General features: G+C 39.2%; 1 non-coding gene across 1 annotated transcript; it reads right to left on the bottom strand.

Annotated features, from left to right (window-relative positions):
• Positions 1-17,283: 17,283 nt before the first annotated feature.
• Positions 17,284-17,390, bottom strand: LOC114237723 (U6 spliceosomal RNA). Its single transcript, XR_003623233.1, has one exon. It is a non-coding gene; the product is annotated as a U6 spliceosomal RNA (small nuclear RNA).
• Between the last annotated feature and the right edge of the window lie 325 nt (positions 17,391-17,715).

Raw genomic sequence — 17,715 nt, 5'->3', positions numbered from 1 at the left:
TTGATGACTATTTGTCTCCTTTATTTTACTGCAAACTCCAGGACTCAGGGATGATTTTAAATTTTTATCACCATCACCAGTACATAAAAAAGGACCTCAGTGATCAAAATCTATTAAATAGGCAAATAAATAATAAGACAAAAAAGGCAGGAAGATAAAATGACCTTAACATCCCCTAAGGGGCACATTCAAAGACCTCTTCTTTCTCCCTCAAGGCAAGAGATGAAGGTGGCTTGGCCTAGTATATGTCGACGGAGATAGAAGTAGAGATATTTATGTTATATTGTGAAGATAGAAGCTACAGGACTAACGAATGGGTTGTTATAGAGGATTACGAAGAAGAATGAGTCTAGGTAGACTAGTTTATAACCTGAGTTACCAAGGGGATGGTTTATTGATATAGGGACCACTGGGATGTGAACAGGATTTGTATTAGTTGACTACCACTGTATAACAAAGTACTGCAAAACTTAGCAGCTTAAGACAACAAACACTTATTATCTCATTGTTTCTGTGGGCCAGGCATCCCAGTGCAGCTTAGCTGGATCCTCCCTCTCGGGGGCCTCTCACAAGAATACAATCAAGCAATCAAAATGTTGGCAGTGGCTGCAGCCATCACAAGGCTCAGCTGTGGCAGGAATAACCTCCAAGTTCACACTCATGTAACTGTTGGTAGAATGCAGTTCTTCAGTGGTTATTGGCCAGAGACCACTCTCAGTTCCATGATCACTCTCAGTCACGTGGGCCACTCCAGCCAACACAACACAGCAACGCAGAGTGAGGAAGCCAGGAGAGCCAGAGAAAATGCAAGCCAGATGGAAGTCAGTCTTCTGTAACCTAATGTTAGAAGTGACTGACATACCATCACTTTTGCTCTACTTATTAGAAGCAAGTCATTAGTTGTAGCCCACACTCAAGGGGAGGAGATTACACAAAGATGTGCGTATCAGGAGGCAGAATCATTGGGATCCATATTAGAAACTCTCTACCACAGGTACAGACAGAAAAACAAAGAGTTCCTTTTTTTTCCTAAGATGTCTTAAGTTTGAACTCGAATGGCCTTTGAGACATCCAAGAAGAGGTGTCAAGTAGGTAATTGTCATGATTCATGAGTCTGGAGCTCAGAGATGTGGGCAAGAGATGGCACTTTCCGTACTGTCAGTCTATATTTAAAGTCATAGGGATAGATGAGACCATCTAGGAAGAAAGTGGGAGGGAGAGACAAGGCGAAATGGCTTGATACCAAGTTCTGGCGAACCCCCAAAATTTTAGGTTAAATAGAAGAAGGCAGGAAGGGAAAGAAAACTCAGAAGGAGTTAGCAGACGACAATTAAAACCAAAGACTCTGGGTGTTGCAGAAGCAAGAGAGAAAAGTGTAGAAGAATAAAGAATGGTTAACTATGGAAAATGTTGCTGAGACATGGCATAAGATGAAGACAGAAGAGCGACATTATAGTTTTAAAAACCAAAATATAGAAATGACCTAATTATATATATCAACAGGAGATGAGGTAAATAAATTGTGGTATATTCATGCAATGGAATACTCTGAGCAATTAAAATGAATGAAAAAGAGAGACACTCCAATCAACATGGAACAATCCCCAAAGCCTAATGTTGAGCCAAAAAAAAAAAAAGCAATTGTTACAAAGACAGTTCTTATTTAAAAGTTTTTTTAAAAATCTAAAACTAAGTATATATATTTCTGTAGATCCATTTGTATTTAGGAATAATGTAAAAGCAAGCATAGGAATTATTTTTTTAAATTCCTGAAAGCAGTGCCATCTGGGGAGGGAGCAGGGGGAATGTGATCAGGGCAAAGTATAAAATAGACATCACCTTAGCTGTAATGCATTATTTCTTTTAAAAGTTTGAAGCAGGGGCTTCCCTGGTGGCGCAGTGGTTGAGAATCTGCCTGCCAATGCAGGGGACACGGGTTCGAGCCCTGGTCTGGGAAGATCCCACATGCCGTGGAGCAACTAGGCCCGTGAGCCACAAGTACTGAGCCTGCGCGTCTGGAGCCTGTGCTCCGCAACAAGAGAGGCCGCGATAGTGAGAGGCCCGCGCACCGTGATGAAGAGTGGCCCCCGCTCACCGCAACTAGAGAAAGCCCTCGCACAGAAACGAAGACCCAACACAGCCAAAAATAAATAAATAATTAATTAATTAAAAAAAAAAAGTTTGAAGCAAATGTAGGATAATATACGAGCACTACTGGTATAATTTTCTCTTTTTGTCTATATATTTGAAATATTTCATAGAGAAAATTTTAAATTAACAAAAATCGACAAGATTTGGCAACCTTTTAAGAGTAGTTTTAAACGGAGTAGGTTAAAATGGACTAAAGAGAAAATGAGAGGCAAAGAAGGGTAAACTCTATTGTTGAGAAGTTGGACTTCACCATCTGAGTGATCTTGGAGAAGCTATTTTACCTCTCTGAATCTCAGTTTTCTCATCTGTAAAATGATGTATATATGTGCACGTGTATGTGTGTGTGTACGTATATATGTACATATACACACATTCGCACATGCAAACACACATATATGCATATATTGATGGATGTAATAGGCAATACATAAATCATAGCTATAATTCAACCTTCACAGTGAGGGCTGAAAAAAGATAATCTTTCAGAGCTTGGCTAGAATGTAGATTACAGATAAAAGAAATGAAAATGGAAGGGGAAAGAAAATGGCAGGGAATACTGCCAAATGGTATTCAGATCTATCTGTCTTAGTACAAAGAAACTAGAAAAAGGATCTTCAGAAGCCAGCCAAACTTCGTGGCTTGACTGTAGTTACATGATTTTCAAAAGAAAGCAGTGTTCCAGCCCTACCCTTTCCACCACTGCTCTCCCAAAAAAAGCATAAAGGAAAAAAAAAGAGAGGGCATCTCTTCAGCAACTGCTTAACTAAAAAAAGACAGGCTGACACAGGAGCCTAAAGAAGATGATCATGGTAGTTATGACTAGGATGGGGAAGGCAAACTAAGCTCAGAGACTCTGAACAGAAATTTAAAGGGAGTTGATGCTGAGAAGGAGGAATGGAGTAGAATTCCTGAAGGTGGATTCAGGAACAAAAAGTCCTAAGAATCTTTTCCCAAGTACCATGTGCCCATTACTGGTAGAGAGCCATTTAACAATTGTCTTTCATGTTCTTGCCATGTGCCAGGCACTATTCTTGGCACTAGGAAAACATGGCGAACAAGACAAAGTCTATGCCTTCATGAAGGTTATATTCGAGTGGGAAGAGACAGATAATAAACAATGAAAGAAATTATAAGCAGTGGTAATTTAGAAAAATAAAGCAGATGAGCACTGGAGGGGGGAGGGGTCGGAAATTAAAAATCCTGTGAGCAGGGACACGCTAACTAATAAGGTGACTTGTGACATGTGGTGAGTATGGGGATGAGAGGCCAGGAAATGAAGGATGACTTGGGGAGTCTGAACTTCTCTTTGTGAATCCCAGTTCAAATGGGATAAAGGGCAAGATGAGATTTGATCTGATGGTTTCAAGGCACAGAGATAGTGGCATCAAGGCCGTGAGTGTGGGTGGGGAAGGAATAAGATGGGGGAAGCACAGCGGTCCAGCCAGCTGCACACAGAGCCCAAGGGCTCCTTCTTGACTCTGATTTGCTCTTAAAGGGAGTTTGAGCTGAATAACCTACTGAAAGCCAAAACTGAACTGATAGAAGAAGAAATACATTGTTGGTGCCTGACTCTTGCTTGACCTGGGAAAAACTATGAAGAATGCTGTAATTAAAGGCATCAGCACAGGAGAGAGCCTGTGTCCTAAGGGACATGACCAAGGAGACAAATAGATCTGGGCTTTCAGAGACATAATGATGCTAATGATGTCTTGAGCATGGGTGAGAAGGCCTGGTGGGCTGTGTCCCAGTGCAGCTCCACGGTGATTTAACAACACACAGTGACCCAGGAGTGAGCTGCTCCTGGTTAAGGGTGAAGAGAAGGTGTTGAGTGAATCCACAAGTATTTCATCTTCAGGTCCATTTCTGAGAGAAATCTCAGTGTTGAAAATCTTCAATGTGTGTTTTTTACCAAGGAATGAGTGGGGGGCCTACTTACCAACAAAAGTTCAACTCAGCAAGTTCCCTGTGCTACCAAATGGGCTCGTGACATACATGCTGCCAGCAGTTTTCATGAGTGCAGATGGATTTTTAGTTAAAGTAACAGCAAACAACCACACAGTGCTTATATTGCACCACATACTTCCCGAAGTACTTTATATGTATTGATTCATTGTTTTGTTTTGTTTTTTTCATTTAAACATTTGAGAGAGGATTAGGACCTGCGGATTTGAATTTGAACTAGTAATAGAGAACCACATAATCCTTAGTTTCTATTCCCAAGTAACAATAAAAGCATTGTCAATAGGAAATAAATTGCAAAACAAAGCAAAACAAAAGCATATAGAACACTACATACCCATTAGAATGGCCAAAATCTTCAACAGTGACCACACAAAATCCTGGCAAGGATGTGGAGTAATAGGAACTCTCCTTCATTGCTGGTGAGAATGTAAACAGTATAGACACTTCGGAAGACACTTTGGCAATTCCTTATGAAACTAAACACACTCTTGCCATATGATCTAATAAACACGCTCCTTGGTATTTATCCAAAAGAGTTGAAAACTTATTCCACACAAAACCTGCCCATGGATGTTTATATCAGCTTTATTCATCATTGACAAAACTTGGAATCCACCAAGATGTCCTTTAGTAGGTGAATGGATAAATAAACTGTGGGACATCCAGACAATGGAATATTATTCAGTGCTAAAAAGGAATGAACTAGGAAGCCATGAAAAGACATGGAGGAACCTTAAATGTGTATCACTAAGTGAAAGAAGGCAGTCTGAACAGGCTACATACTGTATGATTCCAACCATGTGACATTCCAGAAAAGGCAAAACTATGGAGAGAGTAAAAAGATCAGTGGTTGCCAGGGGTTAGGAGGGGAGGAAGGAATGAACAGGCAGAGGAGAGGGGATTTTAGGGTAGTATAAAATATAATGCATGATATAATGAGGGATACATGTCATACATTTGTCCAAATCTACAGAATGTACAATATCAAGAGTGAACTATAACGTGAACTACGGACTTTGGGTGATGATGATATATGGATGCAGGTTCATCAATTGTAACAGATGTAGCCCTCTGGTGGGGATGTTGATAGTGGCGGAGGCCATGCATGTGTGGCGGCAGGGGGTATATGGGAGATTTCTGTATTTTCCTTTCAGTTTTGCTGTGAACCTAAAATTGCTCTAAAAAAATAGTCTTAATAAAAAAAAAATTTTTAAACATAAAAGAGAAAGTAATAGTTTTGTACCATAAACCTTTCCCTTTTTTTTGGACAATAGACCCTTGACCCTTCCTTGACCATTTATTCGGCCTGAATGAGCTCTTCTATGAGGGCTGAGTTTGATGTTCTTTTGAGATAAGTGTTAAAAGAAAAAAAAAGAAAAGGCATTGATGGCTAAGGGCTTGAAATATGGACATCTGAAATGAAGACTGCCCATAAAATCAGATTCCAGGGATGAACCAGTTCCTGACTGACTGAGAAAGGGATGCTATGAACACAGTCACTGGCAGGAAGTCTAGCTTCTCCCATATGGCTGAGACAGGGGAAGGTTATGTGTTCATATGAACTTCCTGCCTAACAGTCCATCTCTTTCTACTTCTTGGCATTTAACCCTGAAAAAGAACTCAACAACTTGCAAGGGGCCGGCCTAGGAACCAGAGAAGCAGAGACAGGGTATCCGTTATTGATTGAGTACCAGAAGTCAGAGCGGGAAATGGACCAGAAGCCGCAAGGCAAGCCAGTGAGGAAGTGTACAGAATTATCCAAGATCAGGGCAAGTAAGGATTCAAAAGCTAGGTCAATCAGCGAGAAGCAGGAGGATATAAATAGTACTGGTATATGGGGCAAGCACTATTCTAAGGCGAACAATAGCCTAGTGAATGGAGAAAATAGAGGAACTGTGTAAAACTCAGGAGGTCAGATGCAAGTTCTGGAGAAGTGAAACCGGAGTTTGCCTCCAATGAGAGGCTTTGGCCTGCTTCATGAGAAGGCAGGGCCTTTCCCTAGTGTGGACAAATCTGAGGCCCACTCTGGAATCATTTAGGAAGATCCTTCTGGAGGAAGGAATGCAGGGCGGGGAGGAGTAGAGAGAGAGCACGTTGTGAGCTGCTTAACGTGGACTGTGCTTTGGCCTGTAGATACCTCCTCACCTTCCAAAAGTATAGAGTTTTCCATTGTTCTGGTACTGTGCTCGATACATTTAGAAGTAGAAAAAAATTGACCTAAGTAGCTGATTTTGTAAGGATAGTGCTCAATATAATTGTTCTTTTTAGGTGAGCATTCCTTTGACTAATGGCCAAAAGTATAGTTCTCAAGTTCAAATGAGTATACTAAGTAATCTATAACATAGATGAAAGGGATTCGGTAAAACAAATCTCCCTTCCCTAAAACTTTTTCTGGAGAAACACATTTGCAGGGTTGCATTAGTCATTATTTTGCTAAAAAGATGGCAAAGGATAGTTAGGTGAAATCAATTCACTCCGCATTTAATGCACTCTGGTCTGCTCAATGCACCACAATAAGTATACTAACCACAGTGAGCCTCTCCTCCAACTCAACCACACTTAATAACTGGCACATTACACATCTCACAGACCCTCACAATTTCCCTTCCATTTCCTTTGACTTAACTCATTCAATGAACACTTTTCTCTTTTCACTCCACTGGGGTCTTGGCCTCACCCTCAACTGTCTTCTACTGACTTCTTCAATCACAAGTTCCCAGGAAGGGGTATAACTTTCCCTCACATCACACCCCAGTCTAATGGAACTCATCTCTCTTCTCTAGGTAGTCAATATCATTCCTTCTTTGCTTATCTTCTATACTACTGCAAGAGAAACTGCAAAAAAACAAAAACAAAGGCAATGAACATCAGCAAAGTGGTTATTTTTCTTGTGCTAAAGTCCCAAGGAGTACGGTCACTGTGTGATGTCACTGGGGAATCTATGCTGCATCTGTCTTCTTGCTCAGACTCAGCATAGCATGTGGCTTTCATTTAATGCTTGTTGCCTTATGGTTGCAAAGTGGCTGCTTCTCTTCCAATATTGTTAACTGTGCCCTAAGCAGGAAAAAGAGGGAATATGACAGGCAAAAGCCACCCAAGTCAGCTGTGTCTGTTGCCATTTTAAAGAACATCCCTGAAGCCTCATTGTATGACTTTACCTATATCTTAATCATCTGTTCACATGACCAGCTATAATCACATGACCAGTTATAAATGCATAGGAGTCTAGGAAATGTATATGTTCGATAGGAAACTTTCTACCCCAAACAGAATAGAGTTATTTTACATAGAATAAAGGAGCAATAACACAAGCAAAAAATCAACAAATGAGAATACATCAAACTAAAAAGCTGCTGCACAGCAAAAGAAGCAATCAACAAATTGAAAAGGCAACATACAGAATGGGAGAAAATATATGCAAAACATATATCTGATAAGGGTTTAATATCCAAAATATAAAGAACTCATAAAACTCAATAGGAAAGCCACAAACAACCCAATTTAAAAATGGGCAGAGGAACTGAATAGATATTTTTCCAAAGAAGACGTACAAATGGCCAACGGATACATGAAAAGGTGCTCAATATGACTAATCATCAGGGAAATACAAATCAAAACCACAATGAGATATGACCTCACATCTGTTAGAATGGCTATCATCAGAAAGACAAAAGATGACAAGTGCTGGAGAGGGTGTGGAGAAAAGCGAACCCTCTTGCACTGTTGGTGGGAGTGTAAATTGGTGCAGCCACTATGGAGAACAGTATGGAGGTTCCTCAAAAATTAAAAATAGAACCACCATATGACCCAGCAGTTCCACTTCTGGGTATATATCCAAAGGAAACAAAAACAGGACATCTAAGAGATATCTGCACTCCGATGTTCATTGCAGCATTTTTCACAATAGCCAAGATATGGAAACAACCTAAGCATCCGTTAATGCATGAATAGATAAAGAAATTGCGGTATATATAAACAATGGAATAATACTCAGCCATGAGAAAGAAGGAAATCCTGCCATTTGCAACAACATGGATGGACCTTGAGGGCATTATGCTAAGTGAGATAAATCAGACAGAGAAAGAAAATGCTTTATGATCTCACTTATATGTGGAATCTAAAAAAGCTGATCTCATAGAAACAGACATAAGAATGGTGGTTACCAGGGGCTGGGGAGTGGGGGAAATGGGGAGATGTTGGTCAAAGAGCACAAACATGCAGTTAGGAGATGAGTAAGTTCTGTGGGGTCTAATGTACAGCAGGGTGATTATAGACAACACTGTACTATACATTTCAAAGTTGCTATGAGACTAGATCTTAAATGTTCTCACCACAAAAAAGAAATGATAATTATGTGACACGATGGAAAAGTTACCTAAGGCTATGGTGGTAACCACATTGCAATATATAAACGTATCAAATCAACGCACTGTACACCTTAAAATTATACAATGTTATATGCCAGTTATATCTCAGTTTTAAAAAGGGGAGAGCAATAAATATCAGCTTTCTGGTGATAGACAAAAGAAATAATTACAAAAATATACAATCACAAGCTTTAGATAAATGGCAAAATGAAAAAGGTCAAGTTGCTATGAGAGCACACAAAGAGGCAGTGTGATCTAGTGTGCAGAACATGAGATCATCGTGAAAAACCTATTAAGTGATACCTGAGAAATAAATAGGAATTAACTAGGTGACGGGGTACTGTGTTCTCTCCTTGCTACCTTCAAACTGGGGAAATGGCCAAACAGTCAAAACTGGAAACTTAAGCTTTTAAAATTTACTATGAAGTGGGGACTTCCCTGGCACTCCAGAGGTTAAGACTTTGTGCTTCCAGTGCAGGGGGCACTTGCAGGGGGCACAGGTTCGATCCCTGGTTGAGATCCCACATGCCGCGCCGTGCCGTGTGGCCAAAAAAAGAAAAAAGAAAAAAGTTTACTCTGAAATGAACTATAACATGGGTGGGGGAGGGGCGTATTTTTTAAATCCCTGAACTTGGAGATGACGATCTTTCCAAAGCTAGTCTACATAAAGATCAATCCCTTTGTCTGAACTCACTCTTGGAATTAAAAAAAGAAGCCAAGATTTTTTTCTTCTTTTTTCAAAATCCAGCATAATGCTGCTGCCAGTTACAGAAATGCAGCAAAGAAAACTCACGTACTCTTGCCCTTCCTTACATATCTTGGGGTCCAACCACAGAACCCTCATTAAGCTAACGTTGTTTGTCCTTTACCGTCTAGAATGTTATTTTATACTGTTACCTATTGGAAAATACAGGGAGATTTGCAATTTAATCATCACAACTGCACCTTCACATCCTTTATCCCATTTCTCTGTCGCAGCCTGCCGCACTTGTACGGTTATTGCTTCCACAGAAACTTACACTCGATAAACTCACAGAGCACTTAATGCTGTATATTTTCAGCAGCCATTCTGGCACAGCTATCTCTAGAATTCCTTAAACATGCACACACACCCACACCCACACTACACACACACACACACAATCAAGTATGTATATATTTCTTTTTTTTTTTTTGTATACACAGACTTTTAAAATTCTGTTATTTCCTCTTCCAAGTACTGAAAACTCTGATGGAAGAATACTGTCTTTTGCTTTCTTTCCTTCTTTCTTTCCACAATATCTGGCTTAATTCTCTGGAAAATAGGCACTGAGCAGACAGGGATGCCTATATTGTATCATGCAAGTCAGACCTTGCCAAAGGTTTGAGTTTGCAGAAGTGAGCTTCCAGGCTCACAAAACAACTGGAATGCAGCATTAAAAATAGCTTGTAACTATAAGTCAGGTAGCATCCACTTGGCATTGTAAAATCTCAGTGGTATAAAGACAGGCCATTTACTACTCATAGAATAGAAGGACGAACACCACAGGTGAGAGGGAGCAGCGTGGTCCTTCATGGGCAGCAGTTGTCCCCTCTCCTGTTTAAGCAGAGAGAGAATGACAGACCATAAGAAGCTCCCTCGCCCTGCCCACCCCCAACCGTTTCCTGTCGCTGCTTACTGTCTGCACAGCTGCATTGCTAATGGCCAAGACTCACGCTGCCAAATCTGAGTCTGGCATCCTCTGGATGAAGGTGCGGGGGAAACCTGAGCAGACACCTTTCCATGCTTGGCTTGGGGGAACATGTAGGAGAAAAATGAGATCTGGGTCTAGTAAGACTTTTGATAAGCACATTCCATGCTTCTCAAAAAAACTAGGAAAATATAGTTTAAATAATATATCTGATTTGAGAATCATTTTCAAAGAAGTACTAATACGTGATCTGTATTAAGTCAGTTCCAAAAGGATTCGTTCTCCTACACCAGGTTGCTTTCTTTGTGATTTAGGTAATGGGCTTAAAGAGTATACTCACACAATATTTTCCTAATAGTGCCAAGCTAGGGGATGCTGCTGACAGCTAGAGAGAAGCAGTTGAAATAATTCTGACAAGTTGCAGAACTGCATGAGTACAAACCTGGTGCAGGTCAATGACAACTTATCTGGGTCAAATCAAAAAGGAGAAAAAACCTAATAACCTCAGAAATTGGCCTATGTCAGGTAATTGTAAATTGAGCAAAACAAATCCTGAAGAGTTGATTTTATGGATTGTAAGGTTCTTAGCTGCTACCAGTAAAGATGACCTTATGTTTAAGAGTAGGCAATTGTCTCCATGGAGCTGAGCCAGGGACAGCCTCTGCTCCAAAATATTGCCCTTCTTGTTTCTGCACATCTGGATGTTCACCATTTGGAAGTCATTACTTTGGAGTATGTATTGTCCACTTGTATTAATTATCTATTGCTACATAACCCTTACTTTGCTGCAAACACTGGCTGTCAGAGTTTGCCTTTCTGTGACATGGGCACACAAGCCCTTAATTGGAAACAGAAGCAAGTCACTAAGTTAGACTCACACTCAAGGGGAGGGAATCACACAGTGAGTGAAGACCAGGAGACAGAGTTCACTGGGGGCCATGTCAGAAGCTGCCCACCACACCCCACTTTGCTGTCCCATTTTTAAATGTTTGCACTCTGGGGAGAGATAACATATGAAGCTCCTCATACCTTAGTGTAAGTACATTTGTCAGGTTTCTTTGGAATCAAGAGGAAGCTAGGTGAAGGGTGATACCCAGAAGGTAGAGGAAACTGTAAAAATGGTCAATGTCTCGGAAAGGGGAGATGGGCAATGAAGAAGCTGATCCTAGCCTTCCATGGATGCAGGAGTTAAGAGGATGGGACTGACATCACTGGAGCTTGAGAAAATACTCTGGTCAAGTAAATTAAATGAGTCAGCAAATTGGCACTGCAACTAAAACAAAGGAAGTTTGATACTGAGCTGGATAAAAAGGAATATAATACATAAGGGCCGTGGAGATGATGCTTACCATGTACCCCACAGTGGTGAGATCTTTGGGAGACTATAAAATCTCTCCCTGACCATGGATATAAAGGGCTTGAATGCTCCTCAGACTAATATGCAGAAAATAAGGGAAGGTTGGGGATAAAATGGAAGAAGGCCACAATAAGACATGTTCACCTTTCCTGAAGAAAAGGGCTTTGAAACACTGAAATACACTGCTAAATCTGTGATTATAATACACTAGCGGGGAATTCCCTGGCAGTCCAGTGGTTAGGGCTCCACGCTTCCATTGCAGGGGGCACGGGTTCAATCCCTGGTCAGGGAACTAGGATCCTGCATGCCGTGTGGCATGGCCAAAAATAAATAAATAAATAAATATATAAATAAATAAATTTTTAAAATTCCTTGAGCATAGGGAACTATACTCAGTATCTTGTGATGCCATGTAATGGGAAAGAATCTGAAAAAGAATATATATATATATATATATATATATACACATATATATATGTATATATAAAACTGAATCACTGCTGTACACTTGAAACTAACACAACATTGAGTTAACTATACTTCAATAAAAAAATTAAAAAAAAAAAAGAACTGGCAAGTTATTTTTTTGTTCTATTAAGAGATAATTTCCTTAGAATCCTACAGACTGTTTAATGACTCCCTCTCAACCAGGAAACCATTGTCTCCATAGGATTCCAGATCTGAAATTAGATCTGTCCACAAATTGAAGTTTTATGGAGGACCTCTAGGACTCACATGCTACCTACTTACGTTACAAAAACACCTGCTCTCATATACATCAGCTCAGTCTCATCACTCACTAGCTCTTGAACATTCCACGATCATTTCCACATCCTTGTCTTTGCTCATATAGTTTCCCCAACTTCCTTTCCGATGCTTCGTCATATCTTTATTTTTTTTCTCTCACTCTCCTGTCCTCTTCTCCCCCATAGCAGACTACCACATCAATAAATAAACTCCACTATTTCCCATGTCAAAAAAATAAATTGTGGGACTTCGCTGGTAGTCCAGTGGTTAAGGCTCCACGCTTCCACTGCAGGGGGCACAGGTTCGATCCCTGGTTGGGGAACTAAGATCCCGCATGCTGCATGGCGTGGCAAAATAAATAAATAGTAAACATTAATGGTATACAGTTCTTCTGCCAAGAAATAACATTTCCCACTGTGGTAGAACATGAATCCGGCATTGATTCTTTAGCAGTAGCCTTAACGTAGGTGCCAGGGGGTTGTCTAATGCATCCATGTACTCCTGTCTGACCTTCCTGGAAAGGAAATTCTTTGGGGGATGCTAGGTACAGCCTCACATAGTTGGTTTCCATACCTATAAAGAGCTAAGAGAGAAAAAAATAATAAGTGAAGGAGCAAAGAAAAGGTGATAAGCAAATTGAACAAGACGAAGGGAGGAGGGACCAACACATTTTCATGATAAAAAACAAAACAAACTCAAGAGACTTAGAAAAGAAGGGAACTTCCCAAAAAAAAGGGTACAAATGAACTTATTTACAAAACAGAAGTAGAGTCACCGATATAGAAAACAAACTTATGGCTACCAGGGGATAAGGGTGGGGAGGAATAAATTGGGAGATTGGGACTGACATATACACACTACGATATATAAAATAGATAACTAATAAGGACCTGCTGTATAGCACAGGGAACTTTACTCAATACTCTGAATGGCCTATATGGGAAAAGAATTAAAAAAAAAAGAGTGGATATATGTATATGTATAACTGATTCACTTTGCTGTATACCTGAAAGAAACACAACATTGTAAATCAACTATACTCCAATAAAAATTAAAAAAAAAAGAAGAGAACTTCCTTAACCTGATAAAGGGCACCAACAAATAACCTACAGATAACATCATACTTAATGGTGAAAGACTGAAAACTTTCCCCTTAAGATCAGAAACTAGACATGAATGTCTGCTCTAACCATTTTCTGTACTTTTATTTTTATTTTTTTAATATCTTTATTGGAGTATAATTGCTTTACAATGTTGTGTTAGTCTCTGTTGTACAACAAAGTGAATCAGCTATAAGTATACATATATCCCCGTATTCCCTCCCCTCTCGAGCCTCCCTCCCATTCTCCCTATCCCACCCCTCTAGGTCGTCACAAAGCATGGAGCTGATCTCCCTGTGCTATGCTGCAGCTTCCCACTAGCCATCCATTTTACATTTGGTAGTGTATATACGTCAATGCTACTCTCCCACTTCGTCCCAGCTTCCCCTTCCCCACTGTGTCCTCAAGTCCGTTCTCTACGTCTGCGTCTTTATTCCTGCTCTGCCACTAGGTTTATCAGTACCATTTTTTTAGATTCCATATATGTGCATTAGCATACAGTATTTGTTTTTCTCTTTCTGACTTACTTCACTCTGTATGACAGACTCTAGGTCCATCCACCTCACTACAAATAACTCAATTTCGTTCCTTTTTATGGCTGAGTAATATTCCATTGTATATATGTGCCACATCTTTATCCATTCATCTGTGGATGGACATTTAGGTTGCTTCCATGTCCTGGCAATTGTAAATAGTGCTGCAATGAACATTGTGGTACATGTATCTTTTTGAATTATGGTTTTCTCAGGGTATATACCCAGTAGTGCGATTGCTGGGTCATATGGTAGTTCTATTTTTAGTTTTTTAAGGAACCTGCATACTGTTCTCCATAGTGGCTGTATCAATTTACATTCCCACCAACAGTGCAGGAGGGTTCCCTTTCCTCCACACCCTCTCCAGCATTTATTGTTTGTAGATTTTTGGATGATGGCTATTCTGACCGTATGAGGTGATACCTCACTGTGGTTTTGATTTGCATTTCTCTAATGATTAGTGATTGCTCTAACCATTTTCTATTTAACACTGTATTGGAGATTCACGTCAGAGCAATTAGACAAGAAAATGAAATAAAAGGCATCCAGAATGGAAAGGAAAAAGCAAAACTATCTCTATTCGCAAATGACATGATTTTGTACATGGAAGCAAAAAAGGAAAATAATGGAAATTGCCTGAAGGCACAGAGATGGTATCACTGAAATAACAGCAATGTCCTATGTTTATGTAGCATTTTACAGCTTCCAAAGAGCTGTGCATCATTTTATCTTCATAACCACCTGTAAGTACTATTATTACCCCATATCACAAGTGACAAAACTAATACTTAGAAAGGGATGTATTTGTTAATGGAGCCAGTTGCTAAATATCATAACTGTCACCCAAATCTCCAGCCCCAGGACTCTAAATCAATGTATAATGGTTGCTGGTTTCTTATCTCTTAAGAGCAGCATGGCCAACAGAACTTTCTGCAATGGTGAAAATGTTCTACATCTGCATTGTTCAGTACAGTGGCCACTAGACACAGGTGGGTACTGCACACTTGAAATGTGGCTAGTATGACTGAATAACTGAATTTTTAATTTTATTGAAATTTAAATAACCACATGAGGCTACCATGTTGGACAGTGTAGCTCTAGACAGCTAGTCCCTGTTCTGAATCAGACACTCCTCCTCATGGTTCTATCCTCATAGTGGCCAACCTATGTGCAATGCTTTGTTGACTGATGAGGAACGTGTATAGAACCACAAAGATAGACAAACCACCCTTGGGAATAATTACAAGTTGCAGTATATCCTTAGAAATACCTAAAATGACTCTGCAACATAGAAACATGTAGGAGTATTCTAACCAAAAATAGAAGAAATGCTTTCCTAACAACTACAGCTTAGTATTCATCAAGAGGGTGCGGTGAGGTCAGAAATAATATAGCTTATGTTTAAATGATTATATATGTTTTTCCGTTCTTACATCCACTCTAGTCAATTCTTGCTTCTAACTCTACCACTACAAATTTGCCAAACAAATTGCTCATTCTTCTTTAAATACTTCCTTCATGTTTCCACTTTATACCTTTTCTTAGGCTATCTTTTCTGCTGGGAATGTCTTCCTCCAGCTTACAAATCCAAACATGACCACATCCTTCAAGGCCTCACTCAAATTTATAATCTCCTGGAAGACTTTCTTATCTCACCTAGATGATGCCCTTCACTCTTCATCTATTTCGTTTGTAACACTTAGTACTCTGCCCGCATATTATAGTGTTATGTGCACATCTTCTCTCTGATTAGACCCAGTGTCAGTAAACCACAGCTCGTGGACAAAATCTGGTCCATTGCATGTTTTTGTAAATAAAGTTTTATTGTAACAGAGCCATGTTCACTATTTTACATATTGTCTATGGCTGCTTTTGCCCTATAATGGCAGGGTTGAGTAGTTGCAACAGAGACAATCTGGCCCTCAAACCCTTATGTATTTCCCACTTGGCTCCTCACAGCAAGTTTGTTGATCCTGTATTACTATAAGCTTTTGGAATGAACTATAGAAACCATATCTGATTTATTTTTTTTTAATCTTCACAAGACCTAGAGTATTGCCCTACATATAGCAGTAACATCATAAATATTTTAAATGAATTTTCTGTTTATAAGAAATTAATAGTGTCTGCTTATGTATATCAATTTTCTACTTGCAAACATTATCCCACCAATTTCTCATTTACTCATCAAGATAACTTCCTGACACAGAGAAATAGGTCTCATTATCTACATTTTATACCATGAGAAACTGAGGCATAAACAGACTTTGACTATGGTCACAGCTAGTAAAGAGAGCTGCAAAACTGGGTCATAAACCCAGATCTTCTGATTTCTGGCTCTGATCTACCTTATTCTGCCTCTCTGTGCTTACCCGCTTTCCCCTAAATTGAACTAAGATGCTGAGGGAACTCAAAATAAAAGCATATGTATATATCTACTTAGCAAATTAATAATCATGGCCCAGGTAACCCATGTTTATTTTTAACAGAATTGAAACTATTTTTATGAGAGCTAGTCATTTAAAAATATTTTTATGCTTCTAAATTTTAAAATTTATTTAAAATTAAATTTAGGGAATTTCCTGGTGGTCCAGTGGTTAGGACTCCGTGCTCTCACTTCTAAGGTCCCAGGTTCAATCCCTGGTCGGGGAACTAAGATCCCACAGGCCACAGGGCATGGCACCCCTCCCAAAAATCAATAAATAATAATAATAATAAAATTAAATTTAAATTTAAAAACTTAATTAAGATGTAAGAAGCTTTACAGAAAATAATTTACCCCAATAAATGGAGGGAAATTTTTCTTTCAACACTTCAAAAGATAGAGAAAATGTACATATCCCACGCTGGTCACACTGCTTTTCCCTGCTCTGTCTGTCCTCCTCAGAAAGGCGGTTTCTCTTTTTCCTTCAATATCTTAAAGCTATTGACTTCAAATTAGTAGTTATCAGATTAAGAATCATATGCCCCACCGGTATGTTCAGTCTGCCCAGGCCAAGTTTATCTAATTCAAACCCATTATCTGTTCAGCAACACCTCTTTACTATTCAATATTGATTGTTTACACAGCCAATATGAAACATTGGAAAAAAGCAGAGTGGCGAGAATACAGGACATTTGTTTTATGTCTTCCTGTAAAAACCCTCTGACTTTATTCTGAGTATATTAAACACTAGACTCATGAATTTTTAAACAGTACTTGTAATGTCTTTGCACTTATATTAGATAACCACACTGTTTTTGATACACAAATAGGATTCTTTAAAGAAATACCCTTTTCTCTGAAATGGGTCATATTCTTTTTTTTTTTTACATCTTTATTGGAGTATAATTGCTTTCCAATGGTGTGTTAGTTTCTGCTGTATAACAAAGTGAATCAGCTATACATATACATACAAAAATATGGAACGCTTCACGAATTTATGCGTCATCCTTGCAGAGGGGCCATGCTAATCTTCTCTGTATTGTTCCAATTTTAGTATATGTGCTGCTGAAGCAAGCACGGGTCATATTCTTTACAGTTAGAGAGAGCCTACTTATTTCTGCCCAGTGAGAAAAGATGGATTCCTTTTTGAGCCTCTTTGAGGTGTTAGAGTCAGCTTAAATTATGCATGCAATTTAATGCAAATGAAAGGTTTCAATATAAGCAGGTGGTTCTCTGGAGGCTATCCTATTGGCAAAATATTTATCATCAAGTATGTATTCAACTCTCTGTGGGCAACCAATAAATGTCTGTAGACTAAAAAAAAAGAAAAAAAATCTATACCTACTTTTTTTAAAAAAAGCAAAAATTAATATTTTTTAAAGCCACTGTTAATAAGGGTTATT

This window comes from Balaenoptera acutorostrata, chromosome X (assembly GCF_949987535.1).
Source record: "Balaenoptera acutorostrata chromosome X, mBalAcu1.1, whole genome shotgun sequence".
Classification (NCBI taxonomy): domain Eukaryota; kingdom Metazoa; phylum Chordata; class Mammalia; order Artiodactyla; family Balaenopteridae; genus Balaenoptera; species Balaenoptera acutorostrata.
This window is presented reverse-complemented; position numbering and strand designations above follow the sequence as displayed.